This window comes from Schistocerca nitens, chromosome 1, assembly GCF_023898315.1.
Source record: "Schistocerca nitens isolate TAMUIC-IGC-003100 chromosome 1, iqSchNite1.1, whole genome shotgun sequence".
Classification (NCBI taxonomy): domain Eukaryota; kingdom Metazoa; phylum Arthropoda; class Insecta; order Orthoptera; family Acrididae; genus Schistocerca; species Schistocerca nitens.
In genome coordinates, this window is record NC_064614.1 from 431,922,858 (window position 1) to 431,930,047 (window position 7,190).

Consider the following 7,190-nt stretch of genomic DNA (forward strand, 5'->3'; position numbering starts at 1 on the left):
GCCTGTATTCATTGTGGCATACTATCCACAAGTTCATCAAGGCACTGTTGGTCCAGCTTGTCCCGCTCCTCAATGGCGATTCAGCATAGATCCCTCAGAGTGGTTGGTGGGCCACATTGTCCATAAATAGCCCTTTTCAATCTATCCCAGGCGTGTTCAATAGGATTCATGTCTGGAGAACACGCTGGCCACTCTAGACGAGCGATGTTATCCTGAAGGAAGGCACTCACAAGATGTGCACAATGGGGCTTCAGATTGTCGCCCAGGAAGACAAATGCCTCACCAATATGCTGCCAATATGGTTGCACTGTCGGTTGGAGGATGGCATTCACGCATCGTACAACTTTTACAGCACCTTCCATGAACACCAGCGACATATGTCGGCCCCACATAATGCTACCCCAAGAAACCAGGGAACCTCCACATTGCTGCACTCGTAGGACAGTGTGTCTAAGGTTTTCAGCCGGACCAGGTTGCCTCCAAACATGTCTTTGACAATTGTCTCATTGAAGGCATATGCGACACTCATCAGTGACGAGAATGTGATGCCAATTCTGAGCGGTTTATTCAGCATGTTGTTGGGCCTTTCTGTACCAAGCTGCATGGTGTTGTGGTTGCAAAGATGGACCTCACCATGGACGTAGGAAGTGAAGTTGCGCATCATGCAGCCTATTGCACACAGTTTGAGCCATAACATGACGTTCTGTGGCTGCAGAAAAAGCATTATTCAACATGGTGACGTTGTTGTCAGGGTTCCTCCGAGCCATAATCTGTAGGTAGCAGTCATCCACTGCAGTAGTAGTCCTTGGGCAGCCTGAGCAAAGCATGCCATCGACAGTTCCTGTCTCTCTGTATCTTCTCCATGTCTGAGACGCCTGAACACTTCCCTTGTTAAGAGCCCTTAGTGGCACAAAGTAACAATGCGGACATGATCGAACTGCGGTATTAACCGTCTAGGCATAGTTGAACTACAGACAACATGAGCAGTGTACCTACTTCCTGGTGGAATGACTGGAACTGCTCGGCTGTCAGACCCCCTCCATCTAATAGGCGGTGCTCATGCATGGTTTTTTACATCTTTGTGCAGGTTTGGTGACATCTCTGAACAATCAAAGGGACTGTGTCTGTGATACAAATCCACAGTCAATGTCTGTCTTCAGGAGTTCTGAGAAATGGGTTGACGCAAAACTTTTTTTGATGTGTGTAGATTTGCATACCCATCAATGGTGTGTATGTGTGTGAAGTTACATTGACATCAGTCCATGTTTACATGATACTTCACTTATTTTCTGAGGCAGTGTATTTGATATAAGCACACAGAAAGTGAAGCAACAAATTGTTCTTTATTCTTCCTTACACCTGGGCTTTGCCATAAAGTTCATTCAAGTTCATATGACACAGATTAAGGTACTACTGGCACACTCCTAGAGTAGTCCAAATGTGCTATAATAGATTTGCCTGAATCTCCATTTTATCTACAAATCCCCTACCACAGGATATGTTTGATCTACAGTCTTTTAGTTGTAATTTACTTGCATCTGGCACATTCTCTCTTGTATGCGAGTATGACCACACTATGTCTATTCAGTGTCTTTCTTATAATGTGTATCATTTTCTCCATTTGGTCTGATAGGTTAGAATAGTTATACTTAGAAGGAGAGACAGCATTGGTCGTATTTTTTGTTTTATTAACCACAAAATCGATTTTCGGTCACTTAGTGACCATCTTCAGTGCTGTAATATATAATTTACATTGTTAGGCACTGGTGTCAAAATCTCAGTTTATGTGATCGCTCTAAGCTTGTTGACACCAGTGCCTAACAATTTAAATTATATATTACAGCACTGAGGATGGTCACTAAGTGACCAAAAATCGATTTTGTGGTTAATAAAACAAAAAATACGACCAATGCTGTCTCTCCTTCTAAGTATATCCATTATCTGGTCGTGGTGCACAGGACACTCCATGGAGTCGCCAATCAATAGAATAGTTATGATACTGTGATATTGAGTTGTGTGACTTATCAGTACTTACTGAATAGTTTTGGCATAGTGGGTGATGTGACTTATCAATACTTGCCTAAAGCTGTGCTATCACTGGTGTGTGTGTCAGGTACCAGCCACGGTATGACCACACCCATCTTCATAACGTCTATGTCATCCATTTGTTCCTGCTACACAATTGCACTTCTGGCACATATTTTGTAGGCTGGTGTGCATCTTATCTCTGATGAGCCCTCTACATGCTCACCACAAGTTCCAATAACTTTTTTGTGTTAAGTATGCTGCAGCTAGATCAAGTCAGTTGCAACCAATTGCCACAACTTGCCTGGATGACATCAGTTCTGCTGTACCTGCAGCACAGATAAAGTTCTTCTTATTTTTTTATAGGAGTAGGCTAGGCCTACCTTTGCCCCAGAAACAGAAGAAGACTGCACTTCTTTACATTCTGTTGCCTGTGGCTACTAGCTGATATCTGACCAGGAGTTGGCATTGCTCTCAGGGTTCCTCAGAGCCATAATCTGAAGGTAGCTGTCATCCACTACAGTAGTAGCCCTTGGGCAGCCTGAGTGAGGGACAATATTTGGAACAAATATTGAAGTTCAGTGCATTATGTCACTGGATGAGTTACCTTGTAGGTCATCAGACAGTGAGGAGAACATGATCGGACACCTACGTTATGCCGCTTATTTCTTACCCTTGTAGCTATCTTCCAGTGAAAATTTTCCTTCTCATGGATTCTGGTGCAGTGTTGTGCTTAATTACATCACTTTTTCTGCCTATTTTTCTGTTGTGGTTTGTTTACATCTGTATCTACATATACTCTCTGCAAACCACTGTGAGGTGCATGGCAGAGTGTACGTCCCATTGTACCAGTGATTAGGGTTTCTTGCCATTCTATTCATGTATGGAGCATGGGAAGAATTTGTGGTGTCACCGCTAGACACCACACTTGCTAGGTGGTAACTTAAATCGGCCGCGGTCCTGTAGTACATGTCGGACCCGCGTGTCGCCACTGTGTAATCGCAATCCTAGCGCCACCACATGGCAGGTCACAATACACGAACTAGACCTCGCCCCAGTTGTACGGACGACATAGCTTGCGACCAGACCTACCAAGTCTTCCTCTCATTTGCCGAGAGACTGATAGAATAGCCTTCAGCTTATTCCATAGCTACTACCTAGCAAGGCGCCATTTGTATCAGTGCTTATAGCTTACTACTATTCAAGAGATGTATTCCAACAAGAGAATAAAGTTAAGTATATTATTCCAGCTACGTACTGTTCTTCTTATTCATTAATAAGTCTCATGTTCCAGTACTTCACGCCCGTCTGCGTTAGTTTAGCGTGCACTTTCAGCCACTTCGATCTACAAGGTGTTGGCCCCGCTGCCGACACATCAGAATTATTGTCTGAATACCTCTGTGTGTGCTGTAAGTATTCTAATCTTATCCTCATAATCCCTATGTGAGCCATACATACGGGATTGTACTATATTCCTAAAGTCATCATTTAAAGCTGGTTCTTGAAACTTTGTTAACAGAATTTCTGGGGATAATTTATGTCTATTTTCAAGAGCCTCCCAGTTCAGTTCCTTCAGTATCTCTATGACACTCTGCCACAGATTAAACAAAACTGTGATCATTCGTGCTGCCCTTCTCTGTATACGTTCAATATCCCCTGTTAGTTCTATTTGGTACAGGTCCCATACACTTGAGCAATATTCTAGAATGGGTCACATAAGTGTTATATAAGTAATTTGCTTTGTCGACTGATTGCACTTCCCCAGTATTCTTCCACCAATCCTAAGCCTACCACCTCCTTTACCCGCAAGTGAGCCTAAGTGGCCATTCCATTTCATACCCTTACAAAGTGTTCAACCCAGGTACTTGCGTGAGTTGGCCAATTCCAGTAGTCACTCATGGATATTATAGTCATAATTACCACATTTTTTTTTGTTTTGCAAAGTGCACAATTTTACATTTCTGAACATTTAAAGCAAGTTACCAATTTTTGTACCACTTTGAAATATTATCAAGATCTGGCTGAATATTTATGCAGCTTCTTTCAGACAGTACTTCATCACAGATGGCTGTGTCATCTGCAAAAAGTGTTAATATTGTCTGAAATATCATTGATATACAAAATGAACAGCAAGAGCCCCAACACACTTCCCTGGGGTACACCTGATGCTGACTCACCACCCAACATAACATGCTGTGTCCTCCCTTCCAAAAAGTCCTCAATCCATCACAAATGTCTCTTGATACCTCACAGGATCACACTTTTGACAATAAGCATAGGTGTGGTACTGAGTCGAATGTTTTTTGGAAACCAAGAAATATTGCAGCTATCTGACTGCCTTGATACAAAGCGTTCAGTATGATGTGTAAGAAAAGTGTGAGTTTGGTTTCACATTATCAACATTTTCGGAATCCACAGTGATTGGCATTGAGGAGGTCATTCTGTTCAAGATACCTCATTATGTTTAAACTCAGAATACTTTCTAAGATTCTGCAATAAATTGCTGTCAAGAATATTGGATGGTTGTTTTGTGGATCACTTCTACTACCTTTCCTGTAGATGGGTGTGACCTGTGCTTTTTTTCAAGAACTGGGCATGATTTTTTGTTCGAGGGATCTATGATAAATTATAGTTAGAAGAGGGGCTATCTCAGCCACAAATTCAGTACAGAATCTGATAGGGATTCCAATCAGGGCCCGGAGCTTTGTTCAATTTCCATGATTTCAGCTGTTTCTCAACACCATGGACACTATTACTTATTTCATTCATCTTTTCAATGATTAAATTTGGACAATTCTCCTTGGTTTTCCTTCATAAAGGAACATTTGAAAATTGAGTTGAGAATTTCAGCTTTTGCTTTGCTACCCTCAATTTCAGTTCCTATCTCATTTGATAGGGACTGGACACAAACTTTGGTGTCACTAACAGCCTTTATACATGACCAGAAGTTCTTTGAGTTTTGTGAAATATCATTTGACAAGATGCTGCTACAGTAGTCATTTAAGGTATCACACATTGCTCTCTTGACAGCCAAACATGTTTCATCAGTATCTTTCTATACACTTTGTTTTAGACATATTATGTAGCAATTTCTGTTTCTTTAGAGTGATTGTATACCAAGGAGTGTCCTTCCCGTTATGAACTGTTCTACTGGATACATATCTATCCAGTGCATGGTCAACTATTCTTTTAAACTTTAGTGATAGTTCCTCTACATGTTCCTGCCCTGTGCTGAATGTTTAAAGTTGATTGTTGAGGTATGACACTACTGATTTTTCTATCCAGTTTTCTGAACACATATATCATTTTGCTTGTTTTAGTTGTCCCTTGTACTTTGATAATCATTTTTGCCCAAACTCTGTCGTGTTCACTGATACCAGTTTCAATGTGGACATCCTCAAAGAGGTCATGTCTGTTTGTTGCCTTTAGATCCAATATATTTTCACCATGAGTGGGTTCCTAACTGTGTGTTCTAGGTAGTTTTCAGAGAAGGCCTTTAGTAATGTTTCACAGGGTGTGTTATCATGCCCACCACTAACAAAACTGTAATTTAACAATTAGTTGTTGGATGATTAAAGTCTCCACTGAAGATTACTGGACGACTGGGGAACCTGCATACAAGTGTACTAAGGTTTCTTCTAAAGTTTTCAGTTACATCGGAGATAAGTCTGGTGGGTGATACAAGAATCCAGTTATCATTTTATATCTACCCTTGATACTGAGTCTTGCCCAAACAATCTCACATGCAGCTTCAATTTCTACCTCTTCAATTTCTGTCTCAGTGGATTTCAGTTTCACTTGTTTCTACAGGACGATTAGCTGGTGTCCTATTCTGGGTGGTGAAAACATCCATTGTGGCAGTTTTTTCTAGATTTATAATCAAACTGTTTGCATCAAAATACTGTACTATCTTCTCAGTGATGGTCTTAATGTCATTTTCAAAGTTTTCTTTGCTACCTCCTGTAATTGAGATGCTGTTGTCATCTGCAAATTGATATAGCTTACTGTTTTTGCTGTTTGTATGAAAATTGTTTCCTTGTACTAAGAACAGAATTGGACCCAATATGGAACCTTGGTAACACCACGATTGCCCACTAATAAATCTGACTGAGGAGTTTTGACTGTCCAATTTACTTCGTGTGTTATCTCTATGAGCTGTTTTCTTTCATGGAAGTATGATTTAATCCAGTTATGTGCTACTCCTCTAATACCCCAGTTCTGAATCTTACCTGGTAATTTATCATGACTGATGGTATCAAACACTTTTGACAAGTCTAGGAATACGCTTGAGGTATGTTCCTGCCTATCTAGGGCCTGTAAAGTTTCATACAGAAAAGAAAATGTTGCTGTTTCACTAAAGTGATTTCTCCTAAAACCATGTTGAGATGCCATTAATATATTATATTTATTTAAGAAATTTGGCAGTCTTTCATAAAAGAGTTTCTCTAGACTTTTAGAAAATGCAGACAGTAGAGAAACTGGTCTGTACTTTGACACCTCTTCCTGGCTTCCTTTTTCGTGCAGTGGTTTAACTTTAGCAATTTTTAAACAAGTTGGAAAGCTGTCAGTTGAGAAGGATGAGTTTACAAGATATGTCAGAGGTTCAGATTAAGTCTACACATTTTATTACAACAAAATCTGATATGTTATCTATTCCTGATGAATGTTTTGGTTTTAGAAGCTTGATTTCTTGCTGTGCTTCTTGTGTATTACTTGGTATGAGAAATCTTGTGTTTTCTACCTGTTAAATTTTTGATATTATTTGTGAGGGATGTTTTTTGGATGGCCCTTTGCTTCATAAGTTTTTCTGCTACATCTACGATATAATTGTTAAATGTATAAGCTAACTCCTTTGGTTTGCAAACAGTGTGCGAATTTTCATTCAACTGTATATTATTAGTTTTTGTTTGTTACTTCCTACTTCTTTCTTTAGAAAATTCCAAACAGCTTTCACTTTATTGGATACACATCCCATGTATGTCATTTTCCATCATTTTCGTAATTTTTATTACTTTCTTGAGAATTATTTTATAGTTTTTAAAATACCTATCAAATTCTGGTGTTGTGTTTTTGTATGTAGGGGAATCATTTCTCTGCACATGATTTTCTGATACCTGTAGTGATCCATTTGTTTGTATGAGTGAGTTTTGACCTCCTAATTTTAA